Source organism: Suncus etruscus, chromosome 11, assembly GCF_024139225.1.
Source record: "Suncus etruscus isolate mSunEtr1 chromosome 11, mSunEtr1.pri.cur, whole genome shotgun sequence".
Taxonomy (NCBI): Eukaryota; Metazoa; Chordata; class Mammalia; order Eulipotyphla; family Soricidae; genus Suncus; species Suncus etruscus.
In genome coordinates, this window is record NC_064858.1 from 61,907,629 (window position 1) to 61,932,320 (window position 24,692).

Here is a 24,692-nt window from a genome sequence, read left to right on the forward strand (position 1 = left end):
GCCAGGAGCTATTTCTGAGCAGACAGCCAAGAGTAACCCCTGAGCACTGCCGGGTGTGACCCAAAAGCCAAAAAAAAAAAAAAAAAAAAAAAACAGATTTAATTCCTTAGTTCAGAGTCAGAAGTAAGCCCTAACCACAAACTGGTGTGGCACAAAAACGAACAAACATAAATAAAATCCTAAATCCTAGTTTATAAAACAACAAAGCCCAGGAGATGGGGTGGGGGAGGGAAGAATCTATTTCTTATTCACTAATGTTCAATATTTGTACAAGGCGAAGTCTCAAAGAACAAATCAGTAGTTAGAGTGAATATTGTGGCTTGAAACAACTTCCCTTAATAATTGCTATATTGGGGCCAGAGAGATAACACAGCAGTAGGGCATTTGCCTTAGACGCATAAGGACAGTGGTTCAAATCCCGGCATCCCATCTGGTCCCCTGAGCCTGCCAGGAGCAATTTCTGAGTGTAGAGCTAGGAGTAACCCCTAAGCACTGACAGGTGTGACTCAAAAACAAACAAACAAAAATAATTGCTTTATTACCCAAGTGATAGCACAGCGGTATGGCATTTACCCTGCACACAGCTGACCCAGGTGGGACCTGGGTTTGATCCCCAGCGTCCCATATGGTCCTGGAGCCAGAGCCAGGAGTAACCCCTGAGCATCACCGGTTGTGGCCCCAAACAAAACAAGCAAACAAAAACTATTAGGGGCCAGAATAGTAGTACTCTGGGTAGAACAACTGCTTTGCAGGCAGCCAACCCAGGTTCAATTCTTATTACCACCTCATATGGTCTCACAAGCCCGGCAGGAATGATCTCTGAGTGCAGAGCCAAGAGTAAGCTGTGACCACCACTGGGCATGCACCAAAACTAAAACAAAATGGCTATTTTAAGAAGAAAGTATTTGCTTGGCGATGGCGCATTGAGGTGGGACAGGCAGCCGCCGCGATGGACGTATTCCTCATGATCGGCGCCACAAGACCACTATCTTCACGGACACCGAGGAGTCGAGCACCGTGTTCAAACTGAAGCACATCGTCGAGGGCATTCTCAAGAAGCCGCCCAACGAGCAGCGACTGTACAAGGACGACCAGCTCCTGGCAAGACGCTGGGCGAGTGTGGCTTCACTAGTCAGATGCGAGGCCACAGGCCCAGACACAGTGGAACTGGCCTTCTGGGAAGATGAGCCTTCCAGGCCCTGCACATCGAGCCCTTCTTGAGCCCACTTAGCTCAGGTGAGTTGCCAGACATGGTGAAGCCCCAGGACTCAGAAGCAGTGCCAATGAACAAGCTGTGCAGTGAGGGCCTGCTCCCTCCCCAGTGCCCTGTCCCCTAATAAAGATTTGGGTGTCTGCCAGGTTGCTGCCTCCTTCTCCAACTTCCCAGTTCCAGGTCTCACTCTCACTGAGATTATTTTCCCTTCCCGCCCCAAGCTTCCTAAGTTAATCAGACTTTTTGCTGAACTACAGGCACTCTGGGCCCAACCCCAAACATAACTAGGTTGGGGAGGTGCTTAGAATAGGGCCTATACAGGGGCCGGGCGGTGGCGCTAAAGGTAAGGTGCCTGCCTTGCCAGCACTAGCCTAGGACAGACCGCGGTTCGATCCCCCGGTGTCCCATATGGTCCCCCAAGCCAGGAGCAACTTCTGAGCGCATTGCCAGGAGTAACTCCTGAGCGTTACTGGGTGTGGCCCAAAAACCAAAAAAAAAAAAAAAAAAAAAAAAAAAAAAAAAAGAATAGGGCCTATACAGCCTTTTCACCTAAAGCTGGAGAGGAAAGACTTCTTCCTTCAGCCCCTGCCCCCCTTGCCTCCACTGTGTTGGCTTCAGGAGCTGGAGCATGAGTGTTGATGTGAATGGATGCTATAGTGCGACCAGAGCCTCGAGCCCTGTTAATAGGGCAGCCTCTTCCACCCTCACCACCCTAGTAAACAGTCTACAGACGAAAGAAAGAAAGAAAGAAAGAAAGAAAGAAAGAAAGAAAGAAAGAAAGAAAGAAAGAAAGAAAGAAAGAAAGAAAGAAAGAAAGAAAGAAAGAAAGAAAGAAAGAAAGAAAGAAAGAAAGAAAGAAAGAAAGAAAGAGGGAGGGAGGGAGGGAGGGAGGGAGGGAGGGAGGGAGGGAGGGAGGGAGGGAGGGAGGGAGGGAGGAAGGAAGGAAGGAAGGAAGGAAGGAAGGAAGGAAGGAAGGAAGGAAGGAAGGAAGGAAGGAAGGAAGGAAGGAAGGAAGGAAGGAAGAGCTTGCCTATATTGCTCATATAAGATCAATTTAAAAAGTATCAGGCACTGATTCACAGACTTTATAGGAATTGGCTGTGTGTTCTATGTTATTTAGCTGGTCTGTTCCAAAAACACTGGAGGTGCCAGGCCCAGCCAATGCACTATCCCTATGTAACCCTATTTAAGAGCCTTAGATCCTCATGCTGACATCATATGGGAGTCTGATCAGAAAAGCAGAGTCTGTCCCAATCTCTAACCAGGTCCTGAGCACTTTGGTGGTGGTTGAATGCAGTACTTTTGTATATAAATACCATGAAATTAAACACTTTTCCATAACTATCTAAAGTACAGTAAATTATGTTGACTTGCACTTCCTTCCCCTCAGTGACTAGTATACCATGATATGAGAACCACGAAGCTGTACCTTTAAAAAAGGAACCTAATTAAACTCAACAAATTTAAAAACAAAGTATCAGACATTCAGACATGTATAGTCGTGAGCACTGATAGATAACACACTATTATCAGTGCTTAAACTGTAATCCACATTATTTATTATTCTCACACACACACACACACACACACACACACACACACACACACACACAATTCCACTCTTAAGAACCACCTTGAAGAAATATGCGATCTAACTTTTCCACTCTGGAGACACCCATTTTCTTTTTTCTTTTTTCTTCTTTCTTTTTTTTTTTTTTTTTTTTTTTTTTTTTTGGTTTTTGGGCCACACCCGTTTGACACTCAGGGGTTACTCCTGGCTATGCGCTCAGAAATTGCTCCTGGCTTTGGGGGACCATATGGGACGCCGGGGGATCAAACTGCAGTCCTTCCTTAGCTAGCGCTTGCAAGGCAGACACCTTACCTCTAGCGCCACCTTCCCGGCCCCGAGACACCCATTTTCTTTCTTGAACATGTCACCCTTTTTTTCTCCCTCTCACACTTCTCTAAGTAAATGTATTTATATAAAACCATTTTAGGGGCCGGAGCACAGCAAAGCAGTAGGGTGTTTGCCTTGCATTCGGCTGACCCAGGATCCCCCACATCCCACATGGTCCCAAAGCCAGGAGCGATTTCTGAGCACATAGCTAGGAGTAACCCTTGAGCATGACCGGATGTGGCCCAAAAGCCAAAAAATAAAACAAAAAACACAATCCTATTTTACTTCACGCAAAAAATAAAAATTTGCAATTTTCAACAGAAGATATATAAAAAGAATGCTGTTATCAACATGTCCACAATAGAAAATGGGGGAGAAAAGATAAACTGTGGGCTACTCATACAATGATTATGAAAACAGAATAATGAACATCAATTTTGAGACAATGGTTATGTCATTAACAGGTTTTCATACTAGCACAATGGGTAGGGCATTTGCCTAGCACGCGGCTGACCCAGGTTCCATCCCCGGCATTTCATATGGTCCACTGAGCCCACCAGGAGCAATTTCTGGTGTAGACCCAAGATTAACCCCTGAATAGTGCTGGATGTGACCCCCCAAACCCCAAGAAAATATGTGGTATAAAAAACATGGGGTTAAGGAATTTGCTTTGTATCCATTCAACCCAGTTCAAATTCCCTGGGTTTCAAATCATTGCTACAGATGGTCCCCAAGCAATACCAGAGTCACTCTTGACAGAGCCAGAAATAGCCCATGAGTACCACTGGGTGGGGCCCAACATCTGTGCTCCCCCCCAGTATACAGGGAGAGTCAAATGCATTGATTATATTAAGAAGCTTGGTAATAAATACTTCAGTGTTTTTCTTCTTTGAAGCATTCCTATGCATTATATGGGGATGTCAGTATGAATGATATTGTGACTGATTTTTATAATTACTTCCAGCTATTGGCCCCTACCTAGCAGAGATCAGCATCTCCCCCGCCTCTGTGGTGCTCACAGTGAAGATGAATGACAATGACACAATGGGGTCCTGCGTTCTGAACAAGGAGGGACAGCTTTTTGTAAAGGGTCATATGTTATAACGTCTTAGAACTTCTCTTTCTCAAGCCTAAATTTCCATTAACACCAACCCAAGATAACTGGCCAAACCAAGTAGTCTATCTGGACAAGAAACTAGGCAGTGGTAGGAAGGTTCCCTAGACAACAACCAATAATCTTAAAGATTATCAGAAGCTAGAATATTCCTCATCCCCTCCTAATATAAACTGGCTTATAACCTTGGCAAGGGTAACCTCTTCCGCTAGCCAGTTTGGAGCTTGTGGCTGACAGAATAAAGTCTTGCTTTGCTTTATTTCAATTGCGTGATCTTGTCCTTTTACCCCGACCCTAATAACACCTCATCATATCCCATGACAGGCTTGGCCCTGTGACGCAGGCTGGCCATGGAATGAAAGCAGGGGTGACACTTACAATCAAACAGCTCAGCAAAGTTCCTGTTCCCACTGCAGTCTGAGAACAGCATACACATAGCTGCTGTTTCAGACTGTGTATGAGGAGACAGCTGCTTGCCAGATTATAGTCACAAGCCCAATGGCCAGCAAACTACAAGCAACCTGTAACAGGAAAGAGAGAAAGTGCTTCAGGGCTGAAAACCACTGGAGTCTGGAAGGACTGTCACAGTGTGTTCAACACAAGTTAAACTAACAAAAAGTCTATATCAAGAAAAGAAATCTGACCCACAAATTGCTATTTCTTCTAGTTTAAAAAAGTCTCCCTCCAGTATACTGAGCACCGAAAGGTTTCAGTCCATAGCAAAAAAATTTTAAAACAACAGCTTCCAAACATTTCAATCTCACTGATCAAATGGGCCTTACAAATTTTATCCAGCTCAAAACTCCTTGAAGGGAAGCCAAGTGGTATGTACAGTGTTAGGTAGCCTTGAATGTGAAGCTGAGTGGTAGATACAGTGGTAAGTAGCCTTAAATGTGGCCTACCAGGACTTGATCCCCAGCATCCCATGATCCCTCATGAACTGCTAGGAGTGATCCCTGAGCACAGCTAGGTGTGGCCCCTTGTAAAATCACCTCACCATGGGGCTGGAGAGATAGCATGGAGGTAAGGCGTTTGCCTTTCATGCAGAAGGTCATTGGTTCAAATCCTGGCATCCCATATGGTCCCCCGAGTCTGCCAGGAGCGATTTCTGAGCATGGAGCCAGGATTAGCTCCTGAGCGCTGCCAGGTGTGACCAAACAAACAAAATCACCTCACCTCACAAGCCTATCTCCAACCCCAGGTGAATGAGTCTGAATTAGAGTCGAGCTCAAAATAATCCAGAACAGGCTGAGGGTGAAATACGTGCAGTCTGGCTACCTCGTATGAACACCAAACTGCCTGCCAGAACTGCCGTTTTTATTGAGAACCTATATGGGCCAATAAAGACAAAGTAAGCACAGATAGCTCAGGCCATCCTGAGCCAGTCCCACCCAGGTTTAACATGTGAGACAATCTCTGTTTGGGGATAAAACCAAGTTGTAAATAAATAGATACAAAAGAACCAGAGATATTCTTAGGGGTGAAACCAAGTTGTAAAAAAACAGATACAAAGAAACCAGGGATGATTTTAGCTTTGGGTAAAATAAGATGTAACCTAACATTACCCCCTCCCGGCTCTTTAGAAAACTATAATTTTTTTCTTTTTTTAATTATTTATTTTTATTATAGTATTTTTTGTCCCCCAATTCACAATACAGACCAGGCAAAGGGCCTGTGTTGAGGTGTATATGGGGTGCATTTACTGTACCTCCTCTTTCTATACAGAAAGCTATACATTTTACCACAGACACAAAGTACAAATTCCAGTCTAAAAGAGCCTTTTCACTGAACATGCTTACTTAGATTTATGAACACACACTCCAAGTTCCCTATAAAACTTTATCATAAACCAACATAGGCATAAACAAACGATCACATGAGGAAATTAGAGACTAAAATAAAAATAAACTAATGCCTGAAAGTTCTTATGAATTCGATTTTAGTTACAAAAGACAGTAGGGAAAGTTACAATGATAAAACTTAGGGTCTGTTTGTCTTGCACACAGCCAACCTGGTTTCAATTCCGGAATCCCACATGGTCCCATGAGCCCCTCCAGGAGTAACCCCTGAGCACCAACCAGGTATGTTCTCCAATTCCCCCCAACTCCTCCAAGAAAAGAAAGAAAATTATAGCACAGCTGTGAGTTAGCAATCTAAGTCAGGACTAATCCTGAAACCTGCAATAGGAGTTTTGTGCTTTGTCATCTTTCCAAAAATGAAAGTTTGGGTATGACCTATTACCAATACTATCGCATTTGGTCTATAGTTTTAAAATTTCCTACTGAAGACCAGTTCCTAAGTTTCTGTTGCCTTTGGACATTTGTTATTCTTTTTTTTTTTTTTAATATCCCACATATGAGAGAGATCATTCTGTCTCTCTTCTTCTAACTTCATTAGCATGATATTCTTCAGATCCATCTACATAAGGGTAAACTGCATGACTTCATCTCTTCCTATAAGCCAGTATTCCGATGTGTATGCCCTAGTTTCTTTATCCAATCATCTGTTCCTGGATTCTTGGAACTAGAGACTTTTTGTTTCTAGGTTTTTGTGATTGTGAATAGTGTTACAATGGACATAGAGTGTAAGTAATGAGTTTTCTGAATAGTACTTGGGACCTTAGGGTAGTTGCCAAGAAGTGGAATTTCTGGGACATTAGAAAATTCAATCAGGGGGGTTGGAGAGATAGCATGGAGGTAAGGCATCCATAAGGACTGTGGTTCAAATCCTTGCATCCCATGTGGTCTCCCAAGCCTGCCTTCTGAGCGTAGAGCCAGGAGTAAGCCCTGAACACTGCCTGGTGTGAACCAAACACCAAAAAAAAGAAAAAAAAAGATAGTTCAATCAGAGGCCAGAGTGATAGTGCAACAGTAGAGCGTTACTGTTGACCTAAGACTTCGATCCTCGATCCTCGATCCTCAAAGTCCCATATGGTCCCTCAAGCCAGGAGCAATTTCTGAGCAGTGCATAGCTAGGAGTAACCCCTGAGTGTTACTGGGTGTGACCCTAAAACCAAAAATAACCACCAAAAAAGGAAGTTCAATTCCCAGTTTTGTTTTGTTTTGGGCCACACCCAGTGACACTCAGGGGCTACTCCAGGCTATGAGCTCAGAAATCACCCCTGGCTTGGGGGACTATATGGGAAGACAGGGATCAAACCTTGGTCCATCCTAGGTTAGCGCTTGCAAGGCAGGCGCCTTACCTCTAGCGCCACCTCTAGAGCCCCAATTACCAGTTTTTTGAAGTATCCATATTGTTTTCAAAAAAGGCTGGTCCATGGGCCGAGCAGTGGCACAAGGGGTAAGGCGTCTGCTTGCCTGCCCTAGCCTAGGACTGACTGTGGTTCGATCCCCTGGTGTCCCATATGGTCCCCCAAGCCAGGAGCAATTTCTGAGCGCATAACCAGAAATAACCCAAGTGTCACCAGGTGTAGCCCAAAAAACAAACAAACAAACAAAAAACGGCCGGGCCAGTTAATGTTCCCAAGCAGTGAATGATAATGGTCTCTTTTTCCCCTGATGTCCACACCAGCACTCATTGATTTTGTTCATTGTGATGTGTTCTAAGTTACTGTGGGGTGGGGGTGGGGGGTGTTGGGAGATGCTCCCCACCCCCACCACACACACTGGGACAATGGTGAAGAGAATTAGACACTCTAGAGGAGGATGTGGTGCTAGAAGGTTTTATATGTGAAACCCTATAATTAATAGTTTTGTAAACCATGATAACTAAAATAAACTTCTTTTTCTCTCTCTTTTTTTTTTTTTTTTTTTTGGTTTTTGGGCCACACCCGTTTGACGCTCAGGGGTTACTCCTGGCTATGTGCTCAGAAATCGCTCCTAGCTTGGGGGTACCATATGGGACGCCGGGGGATCGAACCACGGTATTTCCCATGCTAGCGCTTGCAAGGCAGACACCTTACCTCTAGCGCCACCTTCTCGGTCCCTAAATTTCTTTTCTCAAAGAGTAATTTTGAAAAACAAGTTAAATAATACACACATTACCTATTTAAATTTAAAAAACCAAATAAAACAGATAAATATAAAAAACATATTAATATAGGGAAACTATTCAAAATTGCTGACCCAGTGGGTATTATAAAAATACACTTAAAGCCACAAGGGGCTGGAGCAATAGCGCAGCTGAAGGGCATTTGCCTTGCATGTAGCTGACCCAGGACGGACCAGGGTTCCATCCCCAGTGTCCTATATGGTCCCCAAACCAGGAGCCATTTCTTAGCGCATAAATAGGAATAACCCCTGAGTGTCACTGGGTGTGGCCCAAAAAAAACCAACCAAACAAAAAAGCCACAATTATTATATGCATACATAGTACATAAACACAAATAAAATAATCTGAAACTAGTTTAATTAGTAGGCATCTTCTTATGCTTACCCTTCTGTAAGCTACTTTTGGTTTCTCTTTTAGTATATCTGTATTTGCTTGTTATCAAAATGAAGATAGTGTTAGCAAACAAGGAAGTATTATGTGGTCAGTTAAACTAGTTTTCAGAAATCTTGCCAAGCAATCTAGACCTAAGGGAATATGCAAATTAGCTTCTTTTAAAAAATATGTCCCTTTGAATGATGTTCAGTAATTAACTGAATATGTTCATAAAGAAGGAAAAATCTACCAAGCCTATCTATATAAATTTAAATCTTTCCTAACTCCACTTAAGGACTGAGTCCCGTGTGTTGAAGCAAAAACTATTTCTCAAGCATCTCATTAGCCATTTATATAGTCAGTATTATTCATTATCTAATCTCTCAAAATTCCCCCTTTCCTGACATCCCAGACAGATCTTAACTAAGATCCCTCAGAGTTCACCACTTTCCACCAGCCATGACCTTGTTGCCTTGATGAGCTCCTTCGAATCCAAAGGACACACTCATCCCTTGTTAGGGATTAGACTACTGAATCATACTGAACAACCCTATTTTCCAGCTGATCTAGCACAACAAAATCCTGCCTCCTTTTCAGAGTTTTATTTTCTGCTTATTTTGGGCCATACTCAGTGGTGCTCCGGACTCACTTCTGGCTTTGAGCTCAGATCACATCTTGAAGCACTAGGTGGACCTTGTGTGGTGCCACAGATTAGCAACAAAGCAAGCACCTTGGCCTCACTACTATTTCTCCAGTCCTTATCTTAATCTTCTTATCTAAACTTCCAATAAAGGAAGTTACTGGAAGAAATTGCCTTTGTTCACCTTTCCCATGGATACACATTCTATCCCATTGTTCCCTAACACCTATTCCAAAGGTCACCATAAAAGAATTTTAAAAGTTCCCCCCTTCAGAAAAAAAATTATTTATTTGGTTTTTGGGTCACACCCGGCGGCGCTCAGGGGTTACTCCTAGCTCTATGCTCAGAAATCTCTCCTGGCAGGCTCAGGGGACCATATGGGATGCTGGAATTCGAACCACCAACCTTCTGTATGCATGCTCTCTGGCCCCAGAAAAAAAAGAAAAATCTAACAAAAATTTTTTTAATTTTTTTATCTAACAAAATTTTTTAAATTAAAGAAGGTGGGGCAAAGTAGATATTACAATGGATAGGGCATTGTCTTGCATACAATGAACCAAATTCAATCCCTTGCATCCCAGATAGTCCTCCAAGTACAACCAGGAACTCAGGGCTGTTTTTCCTCTGCCATATAAAAATAGAAAATATTTGGGTTGGAATGATAGTGTAGTGGGCAAGGCACTTGCCTTGTATGCAGCTGACCAAAATTCAATCCCCAGCATCTCATATAGTCCCCAAAATACTGTCAGAAGTAATTCCCCAGAGCATCACTGGATGTGACTAAAGAATTAAAAAATAGAATAAAATACACAATACTTAAAATTAGAAGCTATGTAATGAGGTTCAACAGTACTTCAAATGAATAGAAACTACTGTTCAGGAATTACACAAAAGAGGCTAAGAGATAGCAAAGCAGACAGATCTTATTTTACCTATAGGATCCTTATAATCACAGAGTGAATTCAATCTTAAAAATGCAAGGGCCCGGAGAGATAGCACAGCAGCGTTTGCCTTGCAAGCAGCCAATCCAGGACCAAAGGTGGTTGGTTCGAATCCTGGTGTCCCATATGGTCCCCCGAGCCTGCCAGGAGCTATTTCTGAGCAGACAGCCAGGAGTATCCCCTGAGCATCGCTGGGTGTGGCCCAAAAAAAATGCAAACCCATGGGCCCAGAGAGATAGCACAGCGGCGTTTGCCTTGCAAGTAGCCGTTCCAGGACCAAAGGTGGTTGGTTCGAATCCCAGTGTCCCATATGGTCCCCCGTGCCTGCCAGGAGCTGTTTCTGAGCAGACAGCCAGGAGTAACCCTTGAGCACCACCGGGTATGACCCCCCCTCCAAAAAAAAAAAGCAAACCCAGGGGCCGGAGAGTTAGCATGTAAGTTAAGACACTTGCCTTTCATGCAGAAGGATGGTGGTTCGAATCCTGGCATCCCATATAGTCCCCCGAACCTGCCGGGGGCGATTTCTGAGTGTAAAGCCAGGAGTGGCCCTGAGCACTGCCGGTTGTAACCCAAAAACCAAAAAAAAAAAAAAAAAAATGCAAACCCACTTCTGGGAGCAAATAAAAATATATACTTGTCTCTTTGTATAATTAAATGGAAAGTTGGAAATTAGAACCTCCAAGAATATTCAAGTGCAGAAAGGATGCCAAATGTCAGAATTTTAAGGGATGTATTGACAAAAAATAAAAAAAAAATCTCTTAAGAATAGGGAAAGAGGTCCAGAGCTATAGCACAGAGGTAGGGCATTTGCATTGCATGCAGCCAATTCAGGATGAATGGTGGTTCTAATCCAGACATCCCATATGGTTCCCCATGCCCGTCAGGAGTGATTTCTGAACACAGATCCAGGAGTAACCCCAGAGCATCACTGGGTGTGACCCAAAAACAAACAAACAAAAAAAGAATAGGGAAAGATGGGATGGAACAATAATACAGCAAGTAGGGCTTTGTCTTGCACACAGTCAACCATGATTCAACATTGAGCACTGCCAGCAGTGATTCCTGAGTTCAAAGCCAGAGTTAAATTCTATGCACTGCCAGGAATTTTTTGGCCCCCGAAAAATAAGAATAGGGAAAAAAAGGAAACTATTACGGTTAAGACTAAAAATTAGAGTGAAAAGAAAATATGTTTCTCCCCACATATAATAGTGTCCCTTTAACTGTTGTATGAAGAACAAATGTGCCCCCAACGTTTCAAGACTAATCTTGCTCAGAGACCTTCGCCAGACCCTGTTGACCCTATCCCCAGGCAGATGGTGAAGAACCCTGGAAATGACATTACCTTCCCTTGGTGAAGAGACACACCAGCTCCACCAGGTCTCCACAGTGGGTCTCCAGCCCTGCTGGACACCCTCCCAGTGGCAACTAGTTGAGGCTTCCTGTTTCTTCTTCTTCCCCAAACTGGACCCCTCCTCCAGCATGTCCCTGCTCCACAGACCAGCCTCATCCTTCTAGCCCCAGATTCATTGCAGAGAATCTGTGCAAATCAGGCATGCAGTTTTAGAGGCTGTAGCGGTGGTGTAAGGGGTAGGGTGTTTGCCTTGCATGAACTAACCTAGGATGGACCACGGATAGATCCCCCGGCATCCTATATGGTCCCCCAAGCAAGGAGTGATTTCTGAATGCATAGTAGGAGTGTCACTGGGTGTGGCCCAAAAGAAAAATAAAATGGGGGGGGGGGGGAATGCAGTGTTTGGTTACTCAATTTATCTTGGTGACTTGTGAGAACCAATGACCTAAGTTCCAAAGTACTCTGACCCCTTCCATTAGTCTCTCCGCTACCATTTGATTAGGGCACTTTTCCCATTCCAATGCCAGCTTAAAATGAGAATTGGGGAGGATGGGAGAATAATAAATAAATGAGAGAGTGAGAAGCCCATGATGGGCTTTTTTGTTTCTTTAAACATTTTTTCTTTTTTGTTCTTGTTTATTTTGGGTCACATCTGGCAGGGCTCAGGGGTTACTCCAGGCTCTGAGCTCAGAAATTGCTCCTGGCAACCTCAAGGGACCATATGGGATGCCAGAGATTGAACCAGGTCCAAACTGGGTCTGCCACATAGAAGGCAAACACCCTACCACTGTTCTATCACTCCAGCCCCCCAAAATGGGCTTTGGTTCCAACTTCCAGTTCAAATTAAAACTACTCCATATTTCTGTGTAGAAAATAGTATTATTTAAAGAAATAGGAATATGAGGAGGAGAGAGGAAGACAGAAAGAGTGGTGTTCAAGTTGTGTTCCTCCGAGTTCACATCCACTGCTGGGATATGGGCAAACACTGAAATCTATTCTTGAAAAACTATTTAGTGCCCAGGGATGTAGACTTCTCTTTTATTCTTTTACTTTTATTCCCTCCAAAGGGCTATGTTTCAATACCACCACTACCACATGGAAAAAATTAATCAAAGAAAAAAACCTGTTTATTTTGTAAATCTAGAGATTGTCTCATGGAGGAATAATGACTTTACCACTCTATATATGTGTATTTACAGCAAAACACAGGTTCAAATTGCATATGCCATTTTACACATGCTTTTTTGCATGTATTTGCATTTCATAAGAAACAAATTTTCTTTTCTTTTTTTTTTTGGTTTTAAGGGCCACACCCTTTTGATGCTCAGGGGTTACTCCTGGCTAAGCGCTCAGAAATTGCCGCTGGCTTGTGGGGACCATATGGGATGCCGGGCGGATCGAACCGCGGTCCTTCCTTGGCTAGCACTTACAAGGCAGACACCTTACCTCTAGCGCCACCTCACCAGCCCCAGAAACAAATTTTCTTAACCAATACTATTTACAAACTTTTTAAAAGGCTAGTCATTTTCCATTGCAAACTTCCAAGAGCTCTACAAATCTTTCTTTCCTACATCTCCCTCTCCAAATATTTCCCAAAAAGAACAGATAAAAGGCAGCCATCTTAATTCCACTAGCTTAGTTGGAACACTTTATTTCAGGCAACTCACTTTCTGTGGCTTCATTTACTTCTCTATTCTCTGGTTATGAGTCAAGAACTGCATCTGCTAACAGGGCTTGAAATCCAAAATGGAGCAAGGAAAGTTTCTTCAACAAGTGGTGTTGGCACAACTGGTTAGCCACTTGCAAAAACGTGAACTCGGACCCCCATCTAACACCATATACCATGCAAGGGCAACTCCAAATGGATTAAAGACCTTGATATCAGGCCTGAAACCATACAGTATATAAAATAACACATAGGTAAAACACTCTATGACACTGAGACTAATGGAAGGAAGAAACACCACTGTCCAAACAAGTGGAAGCAGAGATAAACAGATGGGACTATATTAAGCTGAGAAACATCTGCACCTCAAAGGAAATAGTGCCTAGAATACAAAAGCCACCCACAGAATTGGAGAAACTATTCACTCAATACCCATCATATAGAGGCTAATATCCAAAATATACAAGAAAATTAACAAGAAAAAAATCATCTAACCCCATCAAAAAATGTGGAGAAGAAATGGACACTTCTTCAAAGAAGAAATACAATGGCTAAAAGACACATGAAGGAGCTGAAGAGATAGCACAGCAGTAGGGTGTTTGCCTTGCACACAGCTGATTCGAACAGATGGTGGTTCAAATCCTGGCATCCCATATGGTCCTCAGTGACTGCCAGGAGCAACTTCTGAGCACAGAGTGCTGCCGGGTATGACAAAATCACAAAAAAAAAAAAAAAGGCATGAAAAATGCTCAACATCAATAATCATCAGAAAGATGCAAATCAAAACAACAATGAAGTACCATCTCACACCTCAGAGACTGGCACATTTCACAAAGACCAAGAACAATCAGTGCGGGGCCGGGCGGTGGCGCTAAAGGTAAGGTGCCTGCCTTGACTGCGCTAGCCTCGGATGGACCGTGGTTCGATCCCCCGGCGTCCCATATGGTCCCCCAAGCCAGGAGCGACTTCTGAGCGCATAGCCAGGAGTAACCCCTGAGCGTCACCGGGTGTGGCCCAAAAACCAAAAAAAAAAAAAAAAAAAAAAAAAAGAACAATCAGTGCTGCTGGCAGGGATGTGGAGAAAAAGGAACTCCTATATGGAGCTCCCATATGATCCAGCTATACCACTCCTAGGGATATACCCTAGGAACATAAAAATACAATTAAAAAATCCCTTTCTCACACCTATATTCATTGCAATGTCATTTAAAATAGCCAAACTCTGGAAACAACCAAGATGCCCTTCACCAGATGAATGGCTAAAGAAACTGTGGTACATATACACAATGGAATACTATGCAGCCATCAGGAGAGATAAAATCATGAAGTTTTCCTATACATGGATGTACATGGAATCTATTATGCTGAGTAAAATAAGTCAGAGGGAGAGAGATAGACAGAGAATAGTCTCACTGATCTATGCATTTTTAGAAAATGCATAGGATTTTAAGGATATTATTGTAATAATCCCCAGAGACAAGAGACGAGGTCGGAAGGATTGCCTCAAAATCTGAAGCTCACCACAAAGAGTAGTGATGCAGTTAGGGAAATAACTACACCAACAACTACCATGACCATCTTTTTTTTTTTTTTTTTTTTTTTTTTTTGGTTTTTGGGGCACACCTGGCAGTGCTCAGGGGTTACTCCTGGCTCTATGCTCAGAAATCGCCCCTGGCAGGCACAGGGGACCATATGGGATGCCGGGATTCGAACCACCGTCCTTCTGCATGGAAGGCAAACGCCTTACCTCCATGCTATCCCTCCGGCCCCTACCATGACAATCTTAATGAGTGAGAGTAGTAGATGAAATACAGGCAAAGATTGGGAAGAAGGGTGTGGGGGGGTCACTGCTGGTGGGAATATTGCACTGGTGAAGGGGGGTGTTTTGTTTATGACTGAAACCCAACTACAATCATGCTTCGAATTATGGTGCTTAAATAAATATTTTATATACCATATTTTCCGGCATATAAGACGACTTTTGAAACAAAAAAAAGTCAACTGAAAATCGAGGGTCATCTTATACACCGAGTATATCCCAAAAAATGTTTCAATATACCACTAAACAAAAATTGTCTGAATATTGCCACAAAATGAATTTTCCAACTCGATCCTGCACCAATCACTGCAAGGCTGCTCGGACCACCTCTCTAACTCAGCCAATCCAAGCAGGCTTTTTATGCATGCAAATTAGACAATGTTCTGTACCCGAATCTACACTGCAAAAAGCCTGCTCAGATTGGCCAGAGTCAGAGAGAAAGTCTATTACAGCATAACCTTTGAACCTTTGCTTGTTATAATTGGCTCCCTGTGGTACATACAGTTGCAGCACAGGAACGTTCTATCTGATACAGCGAATATAGGCCTAAACCTATGTTTTAACTGCAAAATTAGGGGGTCGTCTTATACTCCCAGTCGTCTTATATGCCAGCAAATATGGTATTTTAAAAAAAAAAACAATTAGTGCTGTCAGGGACATGGAGAGAAAGGAACTCTCATTCACTGCTGTTGGGAATGCCGTCTAGTCCAGCCTTTATGGAAAACAATATGGAGATTCCTCAAAAAACTGGAAATGGAGCTCATGTATATCCAGATATACCACTTCTAGAGATATCTAGAAACACAAAAAATACAATACAAAAATCCCTTCCTCATAACTATATTCATTGCAGCACTATTTACAGTAGCCAGACTCTGGAAACAACCAAGAAGCCTTTCAACAGATGAACAGCTAAAGAAACTGTGGTACCTATACACAATGGAATATTATGCAACCATCAGGAGAGATGAAGTCATGAAATTTTCCTATACATGGATGAACATGGAATCTATTATGCTGAATAAAATAAGTTAGAAAGATAGACACAGAAAAAAAAAAGACACAGAATAGTCTCACTCATCTATGGATTTAGGTTTTGTTTTATGTTTTTTGCTTTTTGGGCCACACACACGATCAGGGGTTACTCCTGGCTTTGTGCTCAGAAATCACTCCTGGCTTGGGGGGACTATATGGAATGTGGGGGATTGAACTATAGCCTGTCCTAGATTAGCGCATGTGAGGCAAACGCCCTACCACTTGCACCACCGCTCTGGCTCCTCATTTGTGAGTTTTAAGAAAAATAAAAGACATTATTGTAATAATGCCCAGAGACAATAGAGATGAGGGCTGGAAGGACTGCCTCATGATATGAAGCTCACCACAAAGAGTGCAGTTGGAGAAAGAACTACACTGACAACTATGGTGACAATGTCAATAAGTGAGAGAAGTAGAATGTCTGTTTCAAATACAGGCCGGGGCAGGAGGAGTTGGGGGGTATTGGTGATGGGAATGTTGCACTGGTGAAGGGGGGGGGGTGTTCTTTATATGAATGATACCCAACTATAATCATGTCTGTAATCAAAGTGCCTTAAATAAAGATATTATTTTTAAAAAATCTAGAAAACCATAAGTAAAGAAACCCAAACACAGGTAGAAGACAAGAAACAATAAAAATGAGAGCAGAAATAAACAGCATAGAAACAAAGAAAACAATACAAAGAATCAATGAGACCAGAAGCTGGATATTCAAAAGAATAAACAATAGACAAACCGCTGGTCTTGGATTGGCTGCTTGCAAGGCAAACGCCGCTGTGCTATCTCTCCAGGCCCAGAATTTCTTAATTACTGTTTCAATTTCTTTAGCTGCGGTGATTGGCCTGTATAGGCTTTCTACTTCCTCCTTATTAAGTCTTGGGAGTTGATATTTTTCCAGGAATCTGTCAATTTCTTCTGGTTCTCTCACTTGACTGAGTACAGTTGTTCAACAAACAAACAAAACAAAACAAAACAAAACAGAAACCCACAGCCAACATTATCCTTAAGGTGAAAAACTGAGAGCAATTCAACTAAGGTCAGGCACTAAGTAAGGCTGTCTAGTGTCTCCAATCTTGTTCAACATAGCTTTAGAAGTCCTAGCAATGGCAATCAGACAAGAGAAGGTAATCAAAGCAATCCAAATAGGGAAAGAGAAAATCAAGCTATCTACTTGCAGATGCTAGATGACATACATCGAAAACCCTAAAGAGTCCATAGAAAAGCATCTAGAAACAATAAAGCAATACAGCAATGTGGCTGGCTACAAAGTCAATACACAGGGCCCAGAGAGATAGCACAGTGGCGTTTGCCTTGCAAGCAGCCGATCCAGGACCAAAGGTGGTTGGTTCGAATCCCGGTGTCCCATATGGTCCCCTGTGACTGCCAGGAGCTATTTCTGAGCAGACAGCCAGAAGTAACCCCTGAGCATCGCCGGGTGTGACCCAAAAACCAAAAAACCAAAAACAAAAAACAAAAAAAATAACAAAGTCAATACACAAAAGACAGTAGCATTGCTTTATATAATAACAAAGCAGAGCTGAAAGAAATTAAGGAGTCTATTTAAAATAATATTTAAAAATACCAAGTACTTAAGAACCACCTAACAAGAGAGTTGTGAAAGACCTATAACAAGAAAACTTCAAAACGTTTCAGAAAGGGGGTCGAAGAGATAGTGAAGCGGTAGGGCATTTGCCTAGATGCTGAAGGACAGTGGTTCGAATCCCGGCATCCCATATGGTCCCCCAAGCCTGCCAGGAGCGATTCCTGAGCGTAGAGCCAGGAGTAACCCCTGAGCGCTGCCGGGTGTGACCCAAAAACAAACAAAACAAAACAAAAGTTTTCAGAAAGAAATTGAAGACTATCTAAGGAATTGGAAGAACATCCCATGCTCATGGATAGGAAGAATCAACATCATCAAAATGACCATCTTAGCTAAACTACAGATTCAATGCAATCCCTATTCAAAATCAGACATCTTTTTTTTTTTTTTTTTGGTTTTTGGGCCACACCCAGTAACGCTCAGGAGTTACTCCTGGCTATGCGCTCAGAAGTTGCTCCTGGCTTGGGGGACCATATGGGACACCGGGGGATCGAACCGCGGTCCATCCAAGGCTAGCGCAGGCAAGGCAGGCACCTTACCTTTAGCGCCACCGCCCGGCCCCCAAAATCAGACATCTTTAATTAAACAATCAATTATAAAGTTTGTGTGGAACCACAAAAGACCTAGGTTAGCCTAATTCATACTGAAAAACAAAAAAAAAACGAGGCCGGAGAGATAGCATGGAAGTAAGGCATTTGCCTTTCATGCAGGAGGTCATCGGTTCGAATCCCAGCGTCCCATATGGTCCCCCGTGCCTGCCAGGAGCAATTTCTGAGCCTGGAGCCAGGAATAACCCCTGAGCACTACCGGGTGTGACCCAAAAACCACAAAAAAAAAAAAAAAAAAAAAACCTAGGTGACATTTAATTACCTAACCTGAAGCTCTACTATAAAGCTATAGTGATCAAAACAGCATGGTACTTGGAACATAGACAGAAGCTCAGACCAATGGGTCAGAATAGCATATCCAATGGCATACCTCCAAATTTATGGTCAACTAATATTTGACAAAGGAGCCAAAAATTTGAAATGGAACAGAGACAGTCCCTTCATTAAATGGTGTTGGAAAAACTGGATAACCACTTGTAAGAAATTAAAGATGGATCATACCTCATACCTTACACAAAAGCCAACTCAAAATGGATTAAGGACCTTAAAATCAGACTCAAAACTATAAAGTTCATTTAGAAAAAAAAAGAACACTTCAAAACTATTCGCTCCATATACAGTATTCATTATGACAATGGCTTGATAAAATACTCCATGATTATGTCATTTTACTATGACCCAAAGCTTATGACCATGGAGACCACCGAACTAGGCAGCTGCACACCAGAAACTTATGTTGCAGGTCCCATTCATTTAGTATGTTTTGGCATATTACTATTATCCCTTCTCTTCTTTTTTAATCTTACTAATTTTTTCTTTTTCTTTCTTTTATTTTTTCTTTGTTTTGTAATTTTACTTCTCTTTTCCTTTTTTCTACTTCTTAAATTCAAACTATGTAACCATTATAGCATAATGCCCATGATGTCAATTTACTTTCAGGAAAGGAACCTCAATGCACAAGATACGAGGGAGGATACTACGTAAGACTTCACTTATAGTCCTTGCATTCATATTGCTTAGCACTCTAGACGTGAAAATTATGTTTATCCTAAAATTTAGCAAAGTTCACCCTGCCATTGATGAAGTCCCTAGAAATTGGAAAACCTTTTCTCTTTGATGTGCTGGCCCAATTTATTTATTAACTTATTTTTTTTCTTTATTCATTTTTGGGTCAGACCCGGCAGCACTCAGGGGTTACTCCTGCTCTATGCTCAGAAAACATTCCTGGCAGGCTTGGGGGATGCCGGGATTCGAACCACCATCCTTCTGCATGCAAGGCAAACGCCCTACCTCCAATGCTATCTTTCTGGCCTCTCTTCTTTCTTTTTTTTTTTTTTTTTTTTTTTGGTTTTTGGGCCACACCCGGTGACGCTCAGGGGTTACTCCTGGCTATGCGCTCAGAAGTCGCTCCTGGCTTGGGGGACCATATGGGACGCCGGGGGATCGAACCGCGGTCCGTCTCCTAGGCTAGCGCAGGTAAGGCAGGCACCTTACCTTGAGCGCCACCACCCGGCCCCTCTTCTTTCTTTTAATATGTTTTTCATCTATATACTTTTTCTTTTTTTTTTTGAGGCTCAGGGGACCATATGGGATGCCAGGATTCGAACCACTGCCTTCTGCATGCAAGGCAAATGCCTTACCTCCATGCTATTCTCTGGCCATATATTTTTTTCTTATTTCAATTGTTTTAAACGCTCTGGCCCACCCCATAAGGGTCAGGACTCCAACCACAACCTTTGAAAAGATCTCTAATGTCTGTCTGTAAGTGGGCATTAATTTGTATGCAGTGGATTTCTCTATGTTTGCCTAATCTATACTGTAGGACAATCCATGACTACTTTGTATATACCCCTGATATATATTACCCCCCCCCCCCCGTTCAGAACTTCTTCTATCCCCTCACACCCTCAATCCTGATCTTGCCCTATTTAACCCTCTTCACCCTCAGTTCTTAACTCTTTAGGAACTGGGATAGTCCACCTGCCCCAGTAAGCTGCCACCCAACTCCCAAACTTAAAGGACATCCTCTCAGCCTCTAATCTCTCGCCCCCGACAAGAAGCTGGAACCACAACTCCTGCTGATGCAATCTATGTGGCCCTGTTTCTCCCCCCCCCCCCACCTCAATGTGGACTATTGCCTGCTACTAGACTCTAGCTCTAAAGGGATCCCCAGCTCGAGGACACTACCTAATCCCTTATGACTGAAAACCATTTCTCAGACTTAATAAAACCATGGTATGGGACGAAACTGTGCCCTGGATCTCATCCCCCTCAAAACTATCTCAAAGACGTAATGGGAATATCCATATTTTCCTTGTATGTTTAACTTCTTAATAGTATACCTCTTAGTGTTTTTATTTTCAAATATAAAGGTAGTGCCACAGCAAACAGCACAGATGTCTCCATCTTAGGGGGAGCACACACCAGATGTGTCTATTGGCTTTCCTGGTGCAGTGCCTGATTTTCCCCCAAGAAATATTTCAGCCAGAAGGCCCATTGAAGGAAGTCAATCATATCCCCTGCCTGGATTACTGGCTATATTTCTGTTATATTCATGACATGGTAGTGACATTATCTCTCTTTTCAGTTGGCTTTGTCTCCCTTGCAAAACTACAGACCAAAATTCGACCTCAGTCAATATGCAGTCAGAGAAATTTCAGTACCAACAGTTGCTAAAGTTCCCCGCTAGCTAAGTATATTTGCAACTCAAAGACTTCTTGGTGGTAAACAACAGCTCCTATCTTTTTTGCATTTTACTATTCCAGCAGGCTGCAAAATTTGTAGCAAAACCAGTTTCTCTTTCTTTGTTATAAGAACATTCTTTCTAAACTAGAAACACCCCCCTATCACTTCCTTACCTTTTAGCTGGGGATTCTTTTCACCTGTATGGATTAGTTCCTTGATATGTATAGTCTAGGGCCTGCTATCATTGTCTCCCTTCTCCTAAGATTCCCTGCCCTTTGTTTTCTTGGAAATACTTTGCATACCAAAGTTGTGCTTAAAATGTCATCAGCTGAAAAGTAAGTTTTGTCTCTCATTTCTCTGATACACGTGAGTCCCCATACAACATATTTTGTGTGGTCTCATTATTTTGTATTTCATATTCGGCCATTTCATGTTACCCACTTTCTTTCATGAAGGCATTTTTGTCCCCACTAGAAGATGCTGAGGCACAAGACACCTGCAGCAAGGTAGTCTCCTCCATCCCCTTTTCTTTTCTTTTTATTTATTTTTTTTTGTGGGTTTTTTTTTTTTTTTTTTTTTTTTGGATCACACCCGGCAGTGCTCAGGGGTTACTCCTGGCTCCATGCTCAGAAATTGCTCCTGGCAGGCACGGGGGACCATATGGGACGCCGGGATTCGAACCGATGACCTTCTGCATGAAAGGCAAACGCCTTACCTCCATGCTATCTCTCCGGCCCCTTCTTTTCTTTTTAATTCTAATTTTTATTTTTGCTTGTTTTGGTTCTACTTAACACAAAATTCTAGTAGAATAGTCTTGCTCAGGATAAAAGCTTAGGCCAAAACCAGGGCACAGGGATTGCATAGCTTGTCATTTTTACCCCCAAATGCACCAACAATATAATTTGGCATTGTTCCTTTTTGCATAGGCACACTAAAATTGGAAAATCTTTTATATAGAAATAAGTTCTTATCTACTAGGGATAAGAACCCATAAATACTATAATACAGGGCCCAGAGCAATAGCACAGTGGTAGGGCATTTGCTTTGAATGTGGCTGACCCAGGATGGACCTGTTCACGTCCCCGAGCCAGGAGTGATTTCTGAGCATATAGCCAGGAGTAACCGCTGAGCATCACTGGGTGTGGCCCAAAAACGAACAACAACAAAAAAAAGAAATATTAAAATACAGGGGCACCTTCTGTAAGGGCTGGAACACAGTTCCAAGGAAAAGAGCTTGACTTTTCTGAAAGGCGGGGCAAGGTGAAAATTCCCATAACGTCTCATTGTAGGGAACTTCCTGGTATAACTATCATGTGATATCTTGTACTCTTCCGCTGCCTCTGAATGTCTTGGCAGATGTTATGCCCTTATAAAGAAATGTTAAATCGTCCCCTACCCCCTTCTCCCCTCCTTATGGTATATAAGGATTGACAAAGAAAGCCACATGGTCCTTTGCCTCTGTTCGGTTCTGGATAGGCACTGGACCCTGGCTGGCCAGAATAAAGAGCCCTCTTGAGCTTTTGCCTGAGTGACTGTCTCTTCATTTCTGTGTCGGCACAGCATCTGGACTACCGAGCCTTACATTTTTGGTGAGCCTTGATCTGTCCAGAGCAGAGTGGTGAACCGACAACTTGGTGGGTTCTAAGCAGTGTGTCTTGTGTTGTTGGTAGTGATTTGATGTGTGTTGGAAATAGAAATAGGGGAATGGTAGTGTGACTGAGGACTTGAGAGTCCCCATTCAACGTGGATTCCAGGTGGTAGTGAACTGCCATGGTGAACCCTATTTCTTTTACTTGATGTGTGTTGGAAATAGAAATAGGGGAATGGTAGTGTGACTGAGGACTTGAGGGTCCCCACTCGACGTGGATTCTGGGTGGTAGTGAACTGCCGTGGTGAACCCTATTTCTTTTATTTGATGTGTGTTGGAAATAGAAATAGGGGAATGGTAGTGACTGAGAACTTGAGGGTCCCCACTGGACGTGGATTCCGGGTGGTAGTGAGCTGACAGGTTCAAAAACTATAGGTCACGACCCGGGAGGCACCCCAGGAATTCGATTTTGCCGCAGCAGGAAGATGTTCCCGGGCTGCCGTGGTGAACCCTATTTCTTTTAATTGGAGATCTTTGTTTTGATATTTTTGTTTTTCCTTTTGTGTAAGTGTGTAGGTGTGTGTTGGCTTTATTTCCTTGAACTCTTCTTTCTTCACTTACTTTGTCCCCTCCTGTCTTTCCCTCATCTATTCCTTTGATTTTCTATTTCTCCCATTATGGGTCAGCAGCAAACCACCCCTTTGTCTCTTACTCTGGACCACTGGTCAGAAGTAAGGACTCGAGCACGTTGTCTGTGGTTCTGTGTTCCGTGTTTTCTTTGTCTGATTTAAACATGAAGGGAAACTCTAAGAAAAAAAATGCTATCTCTCCTTAGGCCAAAAAAATTGTGTGTTAAACTGGCTTTGTTATTCTAGGGACATGGGAGAGGGTATTGGAGGTCATAAACTCCAGATTTCTCAATGGCCATCGGGGATAAATTTTCCCTGGAGAATTTCTGGACTTTGCAATCACCCAGCTTTCCTGCCATGTGTTAGTTAAGGCAGAAAAAAAAAAAAATGAACATGTGACTAGAGAAAGAAGTGAGGCTGGAGCCGGGCACTGGCGCTAGAGGTAAGGTGCCTGCCTTGCCAGTGCTAGCCTAGGACGGACCGTGGTTCGATCCCCCGGTGTCCCATATGGTCCCCCAAGCCAGGAGCGACTTCTGAGCGCATAGCCAGGAGTAACCCCTGAGCGTCACCGGGTGTGGCCCAAAAACAAAAACAAAAAAAAAAAAAAAAAGAAGTGAGGCTAACTGGCCGCTTTTTGGCTGGAAGGAAAAAAAAAAAAAAGTGCTTTTTTGGGCCCGGTGAGATAGCACAGTGGCGTTTGCCTTGCAAGCAGCCGATCCAGGACCAAAGGTGGTTGGTTCGAATCCTGGTGTCCCATATGGTCCCCCGTGCCTGCCAAGAGCTATTTCTGAGCAGACAGCCAGGAGTAACCCCTGAGCACCGCCGGGTGTGGCCCAAAAACCAAAAAAAAAAAAAGTGCTTTTTTAACTCCCCAGCCTGGAGTTTATCTGAAAAAAGGAATTCATCCAGCCCCCAGGGCAACGGCTATTGTCCTCCCAGACTCATCTGGCTGGGAAATGTGGGTGTAGACAAAGTAATTCCAGTGGGTCCTTTACATATCAAAGAAGAATTTAGTTAATGGTTTGGAAGTCAGAAAGAAAGAAAAAAAATTTTTGAGCATTTAAATTTCTGACTTAGAAGTTTCTTAAAATGAACATTGGGTGAAAAATGTTGCTAATTATTGTGGTTGGCCTTTTTAAACAATACTGTTAATTTTGTAAATGCATGTTATTCTTAACAGTATCTCAATTCCATGTTGAATTTATCTCACCAAACTCAATGGTGGGTTTTAAGGTAGCTTTAATGTGAAAATCTTGATGGTACTAGGTTGTGAATACCTAAAGAAAAAGGAATCAATAAAATCTGGTCCTGCTAGGTGCAAAAATATCCAGCAAAGTAATTCCAAATTGGCAGCAAACAATTTAAAGCTCTGTTCCTAGGGCCCTAATGCTGAGTTCTAGGCTGTAAATTTAAAAAGCTGGTCCTTAAGGAAAGGCTGGCTCTGAGTTGGGTGCACGTGGCGGTTTTTAGCAGCAAAACCACTCCCAAAAAATGAGTGGAGAAAAAGTTAAAAAAAGAAGAGA

General features: G+C 42.8%; 2 pseudogenes; one reads left to right on the forward strand and one right to left on the reverse strand.

Annotated features, from left to right (window-relative positions):
* Window positions 1-949: 949 nt before the first annotated feature.
* LOC126022312 (elongin-B-like) lies at window positions 950-1,303 on the forward strand (annotated as a pseudogene).
* A 4,554-nt stretch (window positions 1,304-5,857) lies between these two features.
* On the reverse strand, window positions 5,858-6,004 carry LOC126023252 (uncharacterized; annotated as a pseudogene).
* Between the last annotated feature and the right edge of the window lie 18,688 nt (window positions 6,005-24,692).